The following is an 18,473-nucleotide window of genomic DNA, read 5'->3' on the forward strand; positions in this document are numbered from 1 at the left end:
TGTCATGACCTGAAAGCAAATGTAGATCAACTCCTTGTGTTTTGTTTGGAATATCGTTGTCATGTAATATCATCTTTTCTAGGCATTCTTCTTTTATCTGTTTTCAAATGACTCATGCTAAACAGTACACTTACTTCACATTACCACTTGGTCCTTCACATGGTTGTCCCAATGCCCCATTTATCTCTGTGGTCCTGGGCACAGCCCAGAAATTTAGAACAATACAAGTCATTTGGAAATTCAAAACATGATTTCTGGTAATGCTTCAGGAAGTATTTTAAAGTTAATCTTTATTTCCACGGTGTCCTGGACTCCTTCCTGAAATAGATTAAAAACTGGTTATTGGCAGAGAGGAGAAATAGGTGGAAGGGATTTGGGCTAATGTTGAGATCTGTGTGACTGGTCCTGATTTAAATGCTGGAAATGACAATTGAGTCACATACAGCTTTTCTAATTCTGAATCTGTCTTTACTGGAATATTTATTTTAACACTACCTGGGTAAAGATTTGTAAGTGAGTTCAACTCATTCTTTTTAAAGGAACTGAGATCCTAGTTTTTATCACACACATACAAATGAATTTTCTTCCTTTTAGATAAAATGGGGGAAAAGGACAGAGATGAATTCTGTTAGATATATTCTGACTCAGGACAAAGAGTCTAAATATTACAGTCATTTCAGAGTCATCCTTTGCCCAAACCTTAGGCAGACAGATTGTTTTCCATGGTCTTCAATTCATCACCCCTGGTCCTCACACATTTTTGAGATATTGGGTGTGTTTATATGCTTTTAAAAAATTGTACATCGTACTCTACCCACCTGCCTACAGCAATTTGCTTTGCTAAAATGACTTATTTGAATCCCAGACTTACTGTTCACAGGCATGGGACTTTGGACAAATTGCTTAACTCCTCCGAGACTAAGTTCATTCATCTCTAAAATGAAGATAACTCTATGGCTTACGATGGCTGTAGGAATTAAAGCAAGATAATTTATGTAAAGCACCGAGTACAAATTCTGGGACATGGCAGTTATTCAGTAAATGTAATTTATCTTCTCTTTTCCTTCCCTTTCCCTCTATCAAAATATATTCTCAGAAAGAAACTGATGCTAGTCATTTATGTCAATACATGAGAATTTGTCGGTTTTTTCATTTCTTAGGATATTCTACAGAAGTAGACTTCTAATAATAGTGGTGATGATAATTATACAGTGATGCTTACTATGTACTTTACTATGAGAGTTACTGGTTGGGTGGCTTATCCTCTTTACAGAAAGTTAATATCAGAGAATTCGCTCCATGCAGGCAGCTTTCTACTCTGCATGCAGGGAAGACTTACTCCAAGTCACATTCAGGGATGTGCTTGTGCAGGAAGCATTGAATGGCTATCTCAGGATGACCTATCATCAGAGCTCTATCCCAGCTGATTCAGGGTAAGAGTAATCATGAAAGTCAGGAACTACAAAATGCAGGTTTTGGGGAAGAAATTAGGCTGAACTTCTACAAAAATTATTACAAAGAAGTAACAATAATTAGGAGAATGGAAAATATAATCTTTACTTACTTGGTGCCCTGGTAGATATACAACAGCACAGACCACTTCAGGCTGGAGGATGTGAAAAAATCTGTGAGGGAGGCTTGAATTGTCTTTAAAGTACTTCTCAAAGACACTCCTGCTGGGATACTTGTCCGAAGTGCCCTAAGTCTGTTTTTCTGGAGATGTGAAACCCTTGATTCAAGGACTTGTAGAGAGAAGGCAAACAAAGCTTTAAACTCTGTTCTCTCATTTTTCTGGAGGGCATACCTCATTTACAATAGGAGATTTAGATTACATGATCCCGTAAAACTTGGCATAGAGAAATTGAAAGCAAATATTTATTCTACAAGGATGGGTTAGCCATGTTAAGGTAGTGAGACTTACCTTGTACAACTCTAAAGAAGTTTATTGAGTTGTTAATGGAATGACGTTCTCTATGATTAACAAATGTTAGGAAACTGCCGTCAGATTTCTGGTAAACATTTAATAATACTTGTGAATCAGACAACAGAAATGGAGTACAATCCGCTCCCCCTGACCCCTTTAAAAAAAAGCCACAATTTTCTTTTGGCTCAAAGTCAGTGTTAAGATATTATTCAAAATAAGACTTTCTGTCCTATGGAATTGACCTCTTTGTTACTATATATCCTTTTAAGTTTCTGGGTCAGCACTGTGGGGAAACTGACACAACCTCAAAGGACCTTCAGTTAAATTTGCTTCATTTTGCTGATTCATATAAAGAAATACAATACATAGTTTTTATTGAGAATACCCCAAATAATGCCTTAATCCTGATTTTGACCAAGGAAAATAAAAGGTCTTTATTTCCTTTATTTTTCTCTCTCTACGTACGTGTGTCCGTATGTGTGCACCTGTGTCTGTGTGTATGTATGAATGTATTTAAAAAGAATATTTGCAACTATATTGAGATCCTGAATGCGTAGACAAAGTTTCCTTGAACAAATGACCATGTTGTGTTGAAACTTCTTTTGGTGCTGATTCTACCTGATTAGTTTCAGCTCTTTAATAGCCTGGGGGTTGTGATAGTTGATGTCACAGGAGTCCAGAATATTGGCACTTTGACTTCAGAGAAGAGATCAAAGAGAATTTGTAGAGGAGTTCCAAGTGTGTTCTGTAACTGCTGGTAAAGAGAAGCAAACATTCATGATGCATTAACTGTGTCTACACCAGATAGAACGAAGTAGAGATTTGATACTTGTTGAGTCATTAATTTGTTGTCTCCCTAGGCTGATAGAACACATCAATTAGAGTAAGTAGCTAATTGACAGAGCTCTACTTTGCCTTTTGTTTTATAGACAGTCCTAGTATATAGATGCCAGATGTGTTGTTCTATCCTTGTGCACAGTTCTTAAGATGACTTTGGGCCAGTCTAAACATTGCCTAGGAATTGTTTATCATGGATAATTTAATATTCCTCCTGAAGCATGTATCCTATTAATTTCTGCTTCGGAATTTCCAGCAAGGCAAACATTTACACAAAGAGGGTGATTCCCTTCTAGCTGCAGGGGTAGATCAAGCCAGTGGTACCAAAATAGAAATGACTATGTCCAGGTCCTCAAGACTTTAATCATATTCAGTGACTGTGCAAATTGTGCCAGGAGGAAGGAAGATGTGATGTCTCTCTGTGGCTGTGCAGTTTATCTTTTTGTGTATTTATTACATGGCTGCAATAGAGGGGTGACACTGTGGCTTTTCCCCCAACTCCATTTACCAGCTGTTAGTAGAAAGACATATTTGGCACATTTAAAAACACAGAGAATAGGGTAGGGCAAAGGAGGCAGAAGAATGTTAGGATAAAGGAAAATTTTCCAGAATTACCAACAATTTATTTCACAGAGGAAGTCCTTCTCCACTGCTTCTTGCTCATGGAAATCTTTTCACCTGCCTTGCCCAGGCCTTGATGATGATATCTGGGAGGTATTAAGCAATCCAGAAAATTTATTCATCAACTTGGATTCATCTTTATTAATGAAAGAGCAGAGAAATCAAAGTTATTTTCCTCCTCTCCCCAAATTTCAGGATGTGTAATGCCTAATGGCTTGCTCCCTACTTGGAACAAATACATTCGTCAAATTTGATACACTGACTCATAAATTACACATTAGGGCCAAACCTGTTCTGTTACGAGAAATTAAGGCTCCCTCTTGGCACATACTTTGGCTCTGGATTTGAACTGGATAAACAACATACTTTGTTTAAATGCTGAATTTGGAAAGTAAACTGAAATATACAGGCAATCAGTGATCTCTCCATCTCTCACAGATATTGCTGGATTCAGGACAAGAAGCCTTGTGCACTTTGGGTTCCTCTCTGAAATTGGTGCCCTTCTGTAGGGCTTCTCACCCAATGAGTTTGACCTGGAGTTTGAGGTAAGTTCTAGGGGCTCTGGCTGTTGCAAGGAAGCAAGAGAAAAGAGTGGAGTCTGCCTAACAGAGACTCCTGGTCTAGTGTGAGAAGCATCCTTGCTGCATGGAATTTAACCTGAATTCTAACACCTCAGAGATACCGCAGTCTAACCATTGGAACCAAAGCATAAGATCTGGGATGAATGCACTACATATGATCTGTAATTGTATTATTAGTAATTATGAATCAGTAATGCTAGAAACACCTTTTTTTTTTTTTAACGAAAATGTTTGAGATCTGAAGAAAGAACAGACTAATAGCTGACTCTTTCCACTAAAGGAAAGCTTCAAAGAAGTCACTCAGTCAAGACAATGTATTGCCTGGTTTTCTAGAAGAAAAATAAAACATCTGGCACTTTTCAACTAATAGTGAAATAAATCTAAAAGCAGAGTTTTCTTCCTCTCTGAAATCAAGAGAATCCTTTAAGTTGTGAGGATATTATATTAACCTCTTTAATTCTTTGTGGGAATTTTAGATTTTAGCTGTCATTATAGATTACTTTTGGTATCGTCATAAACGTTTTCTAAACAGAGGTATTTCCAACTCTTGTAAATGTCAAAGCCACACCCAGCCTTCTCCTATGTCCTTAGAGGTGCCTATCCATTGCCTTTTCCTACAGGGCCGGACTGACATTTGAGTGATGAAGCCCAGGGAAACCAGACCCTGGTTAGGAGCAGGTAGAGTAGGTGAGCAGAGTTACCAGGTGGCCAGGCCATACTTGCAGTGATGTGAAACAAGGACTTACACATTGTGGCAGTATGTTTGGTGAAGCCTATTGAATCTGGAAATCAATTAAGAATGTATCTCTTGGATCTTGTTTTTTTGTTTTTGTTTTCTAGCATGAGCATCTACTACGTGCCAAACACAATTCTGTGCTATCTCTTAGCGCCCTTGGCCTTACACGCTATAATACACCCTGAGTCTTTCCTTCATCACCTGTACTAACAACAGCATGGTCTGATGGTCTTTCGAATGAGAGTTCCAAGTTCATACCTGAGCACTGGCCCTCACTTATGTGACCTTTGGCTCTTTATACTTCCTGAATCTCGCATTACTGACTTGTAAGAATAAAAGCATCTCCTATATTTAAAATAGTTGGCAAGCTTAGTAAAGTTTTTTTGGAGTTCTCATTTTATAATTGAGCAAAGTATTAAGGGAAACAGTGGTAAAAGAAGTGAAAGAAATGGAGTTAAGTGTAGAAAATATTATTTATGAGGAAAAATGAAAGACCAGTTGTGACACAGGCAGCTTACGAACCAAGTGGGGGATGAGTTACCTGGGAAAGGATTTGAAAGATCTGCTGCTAAATGAGTCAACTCTATCCCAGAACTGGGCTCCAGACTTCCCCGCTGGCTTGTATGGTTGGATTGATAGTAAATGGGCCATCCTCGTTCTATTTGCCAGTACCATCTATCACAGGGCAGAGCCCATCCTTTGTGTATCAGGAGTAGTAGTAGGCCGGTATTCTTGGTGTGAAGACAGGTAATTTGTGTAGAATCACTGTCGTGCTCTTGAGTTCGAGTTTTATATTTAGAGCCTGTGGTACCTGAATCAAAGTTGAAGAGTTACGTTACAAGTTTCTCTTGGGCATGGCCTTTTCTGTCTGGCAAGGCTGTGTGAATTTACATAAAACTAAGAGAAACAGAGGGCTAGATAGGCAAGTTCCTGGAAAAGGAAGAGATTACTAAATTTCTCCTGCTCTCTTGTTATTTGTTTTCTTTTCCAATTTTTCTCTCTCTTCATTGCCATAATGCTTCTGGATTTCTTTGGAAAATGAGTAGGGTCAACTTAGCTGTCACAGAGTTAGCGCTGACCTGGCCAAGAGTCCAGCCAAGGGTGAATAACAGCAATATGTCTAGTCAGGGCCGTCTGAAGCAGAGTGATCATGGAAGTTCCTGGGATCCATGGAGGTGGGGAGGGCACAGACTCTTGGCGGTCAGAGAATCATTAGGTCCTTGCTTCATAAATATGGTTAAGTTATAATCCCAGCATAGAATCTGTGTCTGCTCTGCTACTGATACACACCCGTTTGGGGTGAGTATCTAGGACCAGACAGCAGTCAGAAAGTTAGAGATATACAGGTACAATTTGTCCCTGATCAAAAAACTAAAATTTCTTCAGTTGGCAGTCCAGAGGGAAGTGGAGACTCTGGGATGGGAGGCACTCTGATTGGGGACAAAGATTGCATGGAGTGTGTAATCCACGAAGAGGAAATTGAAAGTTGATTGTGTTCAGATGGTCCATGGAATGTTGATTAATTCCAACAGGGAGAGCGGCCAGAACTTGCGAGAGTGATGTCCTTCAGTGTGTGAGCCGTGCTAAGAACCAGTTCTCAGCTGCAGTGGCTGGGCTTAGATGGAAGTATGTGTAGTTTATCTGGAAGAACGACGGTAGAGTACACAGGCAGAGCTAGTTAGGTGGGTAGGCCAGTGGATGGAGAATGAGCAAGGTCTCTTCTTAATGTTTCCAATTTAAGTGACATAAGAAACAAGGTTATCAGCTGATGATGAGAAAGGAAGGAGTTGTGGGAGGTATGACTGGGAAGTAAGTGGCAGAGGAAACAAGATCACTGGAGATGAGCTGGTCCAGGAACTGGAAAAGCCAAGATAACAGAAAGGTTTTCTATAGGAATATGAAGATCACAAGATCTGTGAAAAGACTGGTGATGAGAGAAAGAAAGTGAGTCATGAGCTGAACTCTTCAAAAAATGGGAGGCAGTGAGATGGATCTCTGTAGATGATTGCAACAAGCAGAGATATTGGGTGCTATAATCACAGGCATGACTTTTAAATTGCTGAATGTTGTGTTTTTGTTTCTGAGATGGGAAGAACAGTGATCTCGAAGCAGCATTAAATGGCAAGGACAACTACTGTGTCTCCTGGTCTGGTAGCCCAAGGGTGAAAACAGCAGGACAATGAGAAGGCTCTAGGGGAAGCAGGTCCTCAGGGGAATCCAGATTTCAGGTGCGGCAAGAATGTGTAGGGAACATTCACATAGGAGGTTGAGGATACATGGGGATTGTGCTGATGGCAGATCAGGATTGCGGAGAAGAGCCAGCAAGATGAGCATGGGCTCTGAAACTGGGTCCGATGAGGGGACAAAAAACGCCATATGGACATGACAGTCTGGGTGATAAGAGATGACTTAGGGATTTTGGAAGAATAAAAATATTCTTATGAGCATATTTTGGGGGCAGATATAGAGGCTATAAAACTTGGCTTTATCATTATCATCATCAGACTGGTTCAGTGCTTGTCACTTTGGATGCAGCCGATATCACATTTGTTCTGTTAGTGTAAGTTCTGTTTCCTGGAACATGTTTATTACTACTGACTCACTGGGCTTGAAATAATCTCAGAGGACTCTAGTTCACGTGCATGTGTGTGTGTGTGGGCGGTCAGTTTTATGGAGATATAATTTATATACAGTAATAAGTGAGACTTACCTTTTTTAGTGTATCATTTTATGAGTTTTGATAAATGCATATACCACCAAATCGAGATCTAGACCAATTCTAGTAGCTCCCAACATTCACTTGTGCTTATAATCAACACCTTATTCCTAATCCTCAGCACTTGGCAACCATTCTTCTGTTTTGGTCCCTATAATTTTGCCTTTTCCAGAACGACAGCTAAGTAGAATTATAGTATGTGGGCTTTTGAGTCTAGCTCCTGTCATTTAAACATAATGCAGTTGAAATTCATTCTTGTTTTGTGTATCAGTAGTTGGTTCCTTTTTCTTGCTGAGTGTTGTTCCATTATATGGATATAATACAGTTTATTTGTGAATTTGCCAATTGAACAATATTTGTGTTATTTCTAGTTTTTGTTGATTATGAATAAAGCCACTGTAAACATTTAGTATGTATAAGTTTTTGTGGGAACATAAGTTTTCATTTTCCTTGGGTAAAAATCAAGGAGATAGTTGGATCATATGGTAAATGTATGTTTAACTCATAAGAAACAGCAAAACTAATGTCCAAAGTGGTTGTAACATTTTGCATTCCTACCAGCAATGCATGAGAGCTTCATTGCTTGTCAGCCTTGCCAGTGTTGATATTGTCAGTTGTGTAAGATTTTTAATTTGTTTTTGTTTTTTAATCAAGTGGGTATGTGGTGTTGTCACATTGTGGTTTTAATTTGCACTTTCCTAATGACTAAAGAGGTTAGCATCTTTTCATATACGTATTTTCCATTTATTTGTATATCTTCTTAGTTAAAATCTTTCGCCTATTTAAAAATTTTTTTCTTATTATTGAGTTTGGAGAGTTTAGATATTCTAGATACAGGTTCTTCACCTAACATGTCTTTCAAAAAGATTTTATCCAAGTCAGTTTTTATCTTAATTTTCTGAGCAGTGTATTTGGAAGGACAGAAGTTTATATTTTAATAAATTTCAATGTATCAATTTCTTCTTTTTTTTTTTTAAAGGATTGTGCTTTTGCATCTGACAAATCACTGGCTAACCCAGGGTCACAAATATTTTTTTCTATGTTTTCTTCTAGGTATTTTATACTTCACAGTTTTACATTTAAATCTATAATCCATTTTAAGTTAATTTTGTGGATAGTGTAAGATAAAGGTCAAGGATCATTATTGTTTTTTTGTATATTGAAGTCCAATTTTTCCAGCACCATTTGTTGAAAAGACTATCCTTTCTCATTTGAATTCCCTTTGCACCTTCAGTAAAAAATTAGTTGACCGTATCAGTGTGGGTAAAATTCAGGGCTTTTCATTTTACTCCACTGAATATAGTTAGTACCATACTTCCTTGATTACTGTTGCTTTATAGAAAGACTTGAAATCAGGCAGTGTCACTTCTCCAACAGTATTGTCTTCTAATACATGAACATGGAATATATCTCCATTTACTTAGGTCTTCTTTCATTTCCTGCATCAGCTCTTGTAGTTTTCAGTATACAGATGTTGATAATCTTTTGTTACATTTATACCTAATAATTTCATGCTTTTTGGTGCTATGGCAAATATACTTGATAAAAATATTTACTGTATAAATTTAAGTTCCAATGGTTATTGTAAATATATCAAAATGAAATTGATTTTTTATATTGGCCTGTATCTATGACACTCTACTAGAGTTTTTGTAGAATCTTTGGGGTTTTTTTTTGTTGTCTGCAAATAGTAGTTATTTTTTTTCCTTTCCCATTCTTATACCTTTTATTTTTCTCTTTTTATTGCACGGACTTCAAATTCCAGTATGATCTTAAATAGAAGTGGTGAGAGTAGGTACCCTTGATTTTTTCATGATGTTAGGAGAAAAACATTGTGTTTCTACATTAAGTATGATTTAGCTGTACTCTATATAGATGGACTTGGTCAGACTGAGGAAGTTCCCTTTTTTTCCTAGCTGAGAATTTTTATTATTAATGGATGTTGAATTTTATCAAATGACTTCTCTGCACCAAGGACATAATTACATTCTTAAGTCTGTTTATATAGTGAATAACATTATTGATTTTCTAATGTTGAACCAGCTCTGTATTCCCAGGGTAACCTCATTTGGCCATGATGTATTATTTTATTTTGTAAATATTGCTGAATTTTATTTGTTAAGATTTTGTTGAGGATTTTAACATCTATGTTGATCGAGACTGTTGGTTTGTAGTTTTCTATTCATTGTAATTTCTTCATGTGGTTTTGGTATCAGAGTAATGCTGGCCTCTTAACGTGAGCTGGAAAGTTTTCCTTTCTCCTCTAGTTTTTGGAAGATTTTATGTATAATTCATGTTTTTCCTTCTTTAAGTTTTTGGTAGAATTTGCTAGTCAATCCATCTAGTCCTGGAGTTTTTCTTGTTGGAAAGTTTTAACTACAAATTGAATTTCTTTAAGAGATAGTGATTCAGATTATTTATCTCATCTTGAGTATACTTTGGCAGTTAGCATCTTTCAAGGAATTTGTCCACTCCTTTTGGGTTGTTGAATTACTGATATTTGTATCTACTCCCTACCCTCTGTCATGACACCCTTTCCTTCTCTTTTTCTGTCAGTCTACTTAGAGGTTTATTAATTTTATAGATCTTTTTAAAAACCCAGCTTTTGGTTACATTGATTTTCTTTATTTTTCTTTGTAAAATTTTGTTGATTTTTCTCTTCTCAATTTTATAATTTTCTCCTATTTTCTTTGCATTTAATTTGTACCCTTTTTCTAGTTTCTTAAGTTAGAAACGTAGATAATTGATTTGAGCACTTTCTTCTTTTCAAATATAGATATTTAATGCTATAAATTTCCCTTATGATGTTCTCTTTGACCCATGAGTTATTTATGTCTGTTTAATTTCCAAATATGTAGAAATTTTCAATATATTTTTGTTATTGAAATCTAGGTTATTTTAGTATCATAGAACATACTTTGTATGCTTTTAATTATTATAAATTGGTCAGGATTTGTTTCATGGGGCAGAATATGGTCTGTCTTGTTGATGTTCCTTGTACACTTGAACAGAATGGGTATTGTGCTGTTGTTTGTTTTATAAGTACCAGTTAGCTCACATTGGTTGCTAGTTTTGTTCAGGTTCTATATTCTTACTGATTTTCTTCTACTTGTTTTTACCAATTACAGAGACAGAGGAGTATTTAAGTTTACAACTCTAATTGTGATTTTGTCCATTTCTGCTTTCAGGTCTGTCAGCTTTCACATTTGCATTTTGGATCTTTATTTTTAAATGCATACACATTTAGGATTGTACTGTTACTCTTTAACCCTAAAAATATTCCTTGTTCTGAAATCCACTTTGTCTGACAATACAGTCACTATATCTTTCTTTTGGCTAGTGTGTGTATGGTATATCTTTCCCATATTTTTGCTTTTAACTGATTTGAGTTTTTAAATTCAAACTGGTTTTATTGTTTTTATTATTATCAATTTTTGGCCTCACTGCGTGGCATGCAGGATCTTAGTTCCCCAACCAGAGATTGAACCAGTGCCCCCTACAGTGGAAGCATGGAGTCCTAACCACTGGACAGCCAGGGAATTCCCAAACTGGTTTTATTGTAATCAGTGTCTATCTGCATCTTTTTTTTCTCATCTTCTGATAATCTCTGATTTTTATTTAGTTTTGACCATTTGCCTTTAATATTACTGATATGGTTGGATTAAAATCTTTTTTACTTGTTTTCTATTCCATTCTTTCTTTGTTCCCTTTTTTCTACATGCTTTTGGATTACTTTTAAATTTCCATTTTATTAAACTCCATTATTGAATTATTTTTACGTTTTAGAAATATTTTTCTCATGTCATACCATTGACAATATACGTCTCTAAGTAATTGCCATCTGCCTACTTGTAATATTATACCTCTTAATGTGTAGAGTTAAGAACCTTACAACAGCATTCTTTCAATTCTACCTTCCCAGGCTTTGAGCTATTGTTGCTGCAGATTTTACTTTTATATATTCTATAAACACACAGTAAATTTGTACTGTTTTTACTTTAGACAGTCAATTTTCTTTTAATGCCATTAAAAATGAGAAGACTGTTTTCTATTTACTTTCATTTTAACTGTTTCCAGAGATCTTTAATTCTTTGTGTAAATCTCAGTTTCTGTCTTATATCATATTCTTTCTGCCTGAAGAACTTTCTTTTACATTTTATAATGCATGAGTGCAGGTAATTAATTGTCTCACCTTTTCTTTGTCTGGAAAAAGTCTTTAATTTGGCATCATTTTTGAAGGATATTTTCATTGTGTGTAGAATTCTCAGTTGCAAGCTTTTTGTTTTTCTTGTTTGTTTTTGGTTTTTTTTCCCTTTCAACATGTCTTCTTGTTCTCATACTTTCTGACTGAGAAATCTTTTTCAATTTTACTTTTCTTCCTCTGTATGTAATGTGGTCTTTTTCTCTGGTTGTTTTTAAGATTTTCTTTCTCTTTTTGGTTTTCAACATATTGTATATATGTCTATTTAAAAACTATATTTATCTTGCTTAGAAATCTCTGAGCTGTTGGGATCTGTGCATTTGATATCCCTCATTACTTTTGGAAAATTCTTGACCAGTATCTCTTTAAATCTTTATTGTTGCATTTTCTCTCTTCTAGGATTTCAGTTGGTTTATGTTAGACCATTTGATATCATATGATAACCCTTGGATGCTCTCATCTTTTTTTTTTTGTGGCTGTGTTGGGTCTTCGTTGCTGTGTGCAGGCTTTCTCTAGTTGTGGCGAGCGGGGGCTACTCTTTTTTTTTTTTTTTTTTTAAAGGGAACCATGTTATTTATTTATTTATTTATGGCTGTGTTGGGTCTTCGTTTCTGTGCGAGGGCTTTCTCTAGTTGTGGCAAGTGAAGGCCACTCCTCATTGCGGTGCGCGGGCCTCTCACTATCGCGGCCTCTCCCGCTGCGGAGCACAGGCTCCAGACGCGCAGGCTCAGCAATTGTGGCTCACAGGGCCAGCCGCTCCCTGGCACGTGGGATCCTCCCAGACCAGGGCTTGAACCCGTGTGTCCTGCATTGTCAGGCAGATTCTCAACCACCGCGCCACCAGGGAAGCCCGGGGGCTACTCTTCATTGCAGTGTGCGCAGGCTTCTCATTGTTGTGGCTTCTCGTGTTGAGGAGCACGGACTCTAGGTGCACAGGCTTCAGTAGTTGTGGCTCGCGGGCTCTAGAGTGCAAGCTCAGTAGTTGTGGCGCACGGGCTTTGTTGCTCCGCGGCATGTGGGATCTTCCTGGATCAGGGCTCAAACCCATGTCCCCTGCATTGGCAGGTGGATTCTTAACCACTGAGCCACCAGGGAAGCCCCTCTGTTTTATTCACTCTCTTTCTCCTTGTGCTTCAGTTTAGATAATTTCTATTGACCTGTCTTCACATTAGCTGACCTTTTTCTTCAGCCACACATCATGTCTATGGAAGTGATAGTTAAGGGCATTCTTCATTTCTGTTTCTGTGTATTTGTTTCTAGCATTTCCAATCGACTCTTCTTATAGTTTCCATATCTCCACTGAAATTCAATATCCGTTCACACATGTTGAACACCTTTCCTGCTGGACCCTTTAATACGTTTATTATAGTGATTTTAAATTCACTATGTTGTGGCCCAGAATACGGGTTATCTCTTGTTCTCTCTGGTTCTGCCAGTTTCTTTTTCTCTTATCAATGGGTTGTTTTGTCCTTGCTTTTTTGTATATCTCATAATTTTTCATTGAATAGTGGGTATCATGTATAGAATGGTAGAGCATAAGGTAACTAGAGGTAACTAGTATTTATGCTTGGAAATGGGTCCACTATTCTTCTGCTGAGCTGTTACTGTAGGGTGTTAGTCTACTCAGAGGTGAGCCGGGTTTGGGTTTTGCTGTTGCTATGGGTTCGGGTTTTGTTGTTGCTATGGGTTCATTCACTGTATCCCTGGCTTCATGTTCTTCTAGCATTATCTTGTTTAGTGTGAGATTTCATTTGCCAGTGGATTTTTCTTTATGTCCCTGTTCTACCCTCAGGAATAGATCTTCTCTACCTATATTTTAGAGAGGTCTTCTCTCTATTCTTGCCACTCTCACAGTGGTGGGTTGTTGTTGCTTGTTATTTGGGTTTTGCTACCTGAAATGGGAGAGCTATTCTTTGCTTTTAGTGGAGAATCATGGAGTCATGGAGAATGACTGATATGGTACAAATTCTCCTTGCACCTGCAGTTTCCAGGGGTTCTATATTTTCAAGGCCTACACTTGAACTTTAGGAAATTTATTTAAAATTTTAACTGGGTTGTTTTACCCACTTATATTGCAGCCCTGACTTTCTTCTGTTCTTACTAGTAAGCCCATGTTCATATTCCCTTGCTCCTTAAAGACACCTGTCTTTTCTTAAGCTTTACACTGGTTGAATATCATGTGACATCAGTTCTCTAAGTTTAAAAAATTCAAGATTTATAGTGTATCCAGCTTTTTCTAGTTGATAGAGTAGAAGTAATCCTCTTTTCACATTTCTACATCCCAGGCAGAAGCCAGAGGTTAGTATAAGCTTTTAAGGAAAAATTTTTAGCATTTTTTGCATGTATTCATACAAAAATGGATGTTGAAACATTTTGATCTTGATTATTTTGATATTTATTCTGATAAAAAATAGAGCTTGGCTCATGAAGCTCTGAGCCCAGCTGTACAGTTTCAAAAAGGAGACAACTGTACAGGCTACAGAAGGTGATTCCACATGAAAGAATCAAGTCTTGGGGCAGTGACTTGTCCCCATAGCCACTGGGGTAATCTGCCCCCTATTTACTGCCAAATTATGGACATAATGAGTCACAGGCACATAGCTAAATATATCAACAGTCCTGCAAAGTGTTTCAGGGGCACATCCATCAGTTATGGTCATGAGAAAGGTCATAATAGTACAGGCTTTCATCATAATTCAGCTCTCCCTCCCCAGTTTGCCTTGGGTGTGTTGAAATACTGTGATTATTCAGTTAGAAGCAGTGTTCATTTTTGAAGACAACTTACTGGAAATGAATAAAGTATCTGAGGGAGGCCATCCCATTTAAAGGCCTACTTCCTCATTCAAAAGCTTTTTGTGTAATAAAAGTATCTCAAAAACTCTTCTGTGAAATTCACCAACCTCATTCCTTCTAAACCATTGGTTAGAATCCACAACTTCAGCTGAAAAAAAGATTAGCTGTAGACTTGGATGCGAGCCATTTTCACTGAATTCCCTTCTCATACACTTCTGTTAATAACAAAAGCATTGTTAATAGCACTGCTGTGTCCCGTCTTTCCAGCTCGGTGGGTATTTCTGAAACTGTAACCCTGGCAGCATCTGACAATCCATAAAGTCCTCTGACATTTTAATGTGGCTATAAGATAGGGTGGAATCGTATAGAAACCTACCCCCCAATTAGCCTTGGATAAAAGAAAATTGTTCTAAATCCCTTTACTTTGAATAGTGTTCTCTTCCTACCGAAAACAATGATCCTGGCAATTTCCCACAGCCTATATAAATAAAATCAGACAACAGGGATCAGGAAATCAGAAAACATTTCAAAATTAAATATTGAAAGATCTTCTAAAGCCAATACTTGTAATCTAGCATTTTTTAGTTTTATTATCCTCTTGGTAAACTGTAATTGAAGGCAGTTCATGCCTTCCTTTGCTAACTTTTAGTTCAAAATCGTATGGATTTGTCAAACCTCAGGAGATTAGTCGTCAAAGTGGTTAATTTCAGTAACCTGTTTCCATGTTTTACCCACATTATGGCATATCAATTACCCCCTGAAGATTAAGGGTCCTATTTTCCATGTGCTATTTAGATAAAGAATTCCAAAAAGAAGTCACGTTTCTTTCTTGCCTGCTTATGATTTGAAACTTGTACATTTTCCCCTGCAATTAATTTGGAGGTTGTTTTTTTTTGCTCTTTGTTTTTTTTTATTGTTCTTTTTTTTTTTTTTTTACAGTACTTCATCACTTATCGTTATTCATTCTTTATGTATTTATGCTAGCCATGAGTAGCGAGGTTCTTAAACTTCTAAGTTTATGATCACCCACAGCTCTGTTAAGGTCTGGAGCCACATCACAAGTCTTCTGACACAAAAGTAGAGCACATTTATTTTGGATGAAGAGCAACATTAGTGAAGACCAAGCCATTTGGATATATTTTTGTTTGTACTAGAACTAAATTAATCAAACTAAGAAAAATTGCCTAGCAACATCTGACATTAAAAGGATTCCATAACAAAAACTAAACCACATGGAGGATAAGATAGAAGACAGCCCAGGCCTCATCTAGATAAGAGTCACAGTCTGTACATGGAGCTGTCTTTACCCCTAAGGAGAGAAGGTAGAAAAGAAATTAGCTACAGAGGGAGAACTAAGTTAATGTAAGCTAGAATCTACTAGATTTCTTATCCTGCACTAGGAGCATTATAAATATTTCATTTAATTCTCATGAAACCAATTATCTCTATTTTACAGAGAAGCAGAGCCATTAGTTAAAGACCAGTCAATTCTTAAAGCCCAACATCTTTTTAGATTCTTGCTAGATTCTTATCCCTTATAGGAACCTAGACAAATTAACTATATTCAAATTGTAGCCAGAAAGTAGTATATTTGGAAATATATATTTTTATAGGTTTGGAATAATTACCCAGAAAGTTAACTGGAATGTTCAATTTTTCAGTTTATAATTGGCCAAGTTCTTTTTATTTAAGCAGACGCATAGGTGGTGGGCTGTATTTAGGTAGACTTTCACAGAGGCAGCACTGATGGGCAAAGCTGGCCATGGCTACTGTCACTTAGTGGGAGGGTGATTATGTAAGTGAGGCTCAAGAAATGATGATTAGTTTTGGGGTTGGGGAGTCTTGCCAAAAATAAACTTTAAATCTTGTAAATAACAAAATTCAAGTTATTTTCTTTGTACTAAAAAAAAAAAAAAAAAAAACATAGAGATTAAAGTTGTAGCAGAGGAAAGAAGATCGCAGCTGAAAATAAAGAATTTTTAAGACGGATTGTTCCACCAGGGTGGGTGATGAGGGACACGCTATGGATTAATATGAAGGCATGTTTCAGTAGTGGATGGAAATTCAGCAAAGGTCAATACTTGGTGGCATAGATGTCTTGTTTCTGGGATATTTGATTTATAAGACGTTGGTTTCTTTTCTACAATTGGTGAGGCCATGGGGAAAGTACACATCCAGTTAAAAAAAAAATTGGAGATTTTTGTGAGAGTTTTGCACTGCTAAGTAACCCGCATACTCAATATTTGTCATTTTGTTTGTTAATGAATCCTTTGTGGTTTTGCGTCAAGAATGATTTGACAAGCTGTGTGGTCATTTCTATATGACAACATTCCTGACAATGCTAGTGGAATGTGAGGAAAATACGCCAGGAAAGAAAGTAATGACCTTTTCAGGGGTTTCTGAACCTTTGGCTATGATTGGTTTTCAACATGTGATCAACCATCTTGTGATTTGCATGGTTTAGATATTTACGTGGCTTTCTTGGTCAGTTACATTTTTGGAGTGTGGGTGTGTGTAGTTTTTTCTTTTCTTTTCCTTGTGTGCTGTAATCTAAGCCACTCAGCATGCTAAAGATTTTTACCTCGCCAGTTTCAAGGTATACAAGACTGAGAACAAATTAAGAAGGCGTAGGCAGCCTGATAAATCACAGCCTTCTCAGTAGGCTTGGTTCTTCTCCACCTTCCCACACCTCTCTCCTAACAGACTATTGTGTTGTCTTTAGAGTGAGCAAAACCAGGCTTCTCTTCGAAGTCTTTGTCCATCTACATGTGTTGTGAAGAAGGTCATGTTATGCAGGCCAGAAGGAAAAATTAGAATGAGATAGAAGTGGGATCTTAGACATGCTTAATGAGTTTAATTGTATTCTTCAAACTTGGCAGAGAAAAATTTTGTCTCTCTTGGCAGAAGGGGAGAACACTCTCTCTGTTCAACTTCATACTGAATTCATCAAGAATGAAAAAACTAATGAATTGGCTCCCCTGAGAATCACTTGGCCTAACTTCTAACAGTATTATGAAAAAAATCTATTCTTTCTACTGAATCTCCTCAGCTTCAGTCTTTCTTGCTTCACCCCTCTTTGCACTTTCTCTTCCCCTGAAACACATACCCAAAGGCATATCCCTCATAGATAAAACATGCCACCCTGGCTCAGTGGGCTCGGGGACACAATTCTCCCCTTTCTGTATTGCTCAGAGTTGTCTACACGTACTCCTGGCAAGCTTCCTAGATGCTTTGTTAGGAATTAGCCTCGAGGAGTCTAATTCTCACATCTGCTCTAAGACCATTATTTAGGAATTTTCAAGGTTATCAAACCAGGAGAAATATAGTAAGTATGACCTTCTAGCATGTTTTCTAAAAATTACACAGAATCTAAAACATATATATTATCTTCTTGGGTAAAAAGTACTTTTATATGGAGTATAAGTAAAAGCAATTTTTTGTAATCAGAGATCCAGAAGAGTTTTCTTTTTAAAAAGGACAAAATAACATTGGAAAATGTTTAGTAATGCAGTCTAAGAATCCCGAGGTTCATTTCTCCCACCCTATCTATCTATCTATCTGTCTATCTGTCTATCTTGTGATCATAACACAACATAAGATCTACACTCTTACTAAATTTTTAAGTATATAATACAGTATTGGTAGCTATAGTCACTATGCTGTACAGTTGATCTCTAGGACTTACCTTGTATAAACAAAACGTTGTCCCCTTTTACTACTACTTTCCTATTTCTCCCTCCCTCCAGCCCCTGACAACCGCCATTCTACTCTCTGCTCTGTGAACCTGATTATTTTAGGTTCCACATATAAGTGGTATCATGTATGGATAGTATTTGTTCTTCTGTGTCTGTCTTATTTTACTTAGCATAATGTCTCCCAGGCTCATCTGTGTTGTCACAAATGGCAGAATTTCCTTCTTTATAAAGGCTGAATAAACATAGACATTGTATCTATATACCACATTTTCTCTTTTCCATGCCTCAATGGACATTAGGTTGCTTCCATGTCTTGGCTATCATGAGTGATCTACAAACATGGGCGTATAGATCTCTCTTCGAGGCCCT

The 18,473-nt window shown here is 37.1% G+C and overlaps 1 long non-coding RNA gene across 1 annotated transcript in view; it reads left to right on the plus strand.

Annotated features, from left to right (window-relative positions):
* Positions 1–3,371: 3,371 nt before the first annotated feature.
* The window catches only part of LOC309810845, a 244,919-nt gene continuing 229,817 nt past the window's right edge, over positions 3,372–18,473 (plus strand). Inside the window, exon 1 of the long non-coding RNA XR_014295062.1 lies at positions 3,372–3,927. This is a non-coding gene — a long non-coding RNA (uncharacterized lncRNA). The remainder of the gene's footprint in view (positions 3,928–18,473) is intronic.

Source organism: Mesoplodon mirus, assembly GCF_964341445.2.
Source record: "Mesoplodon mirus genome assembly, chromosome: 9".
NCBI lineage: Eukaryota > Metazoa > Chordata > Mammalia > Artiodactyla > Ziphiidae > Mesoplodon > Mesoplodon mirus.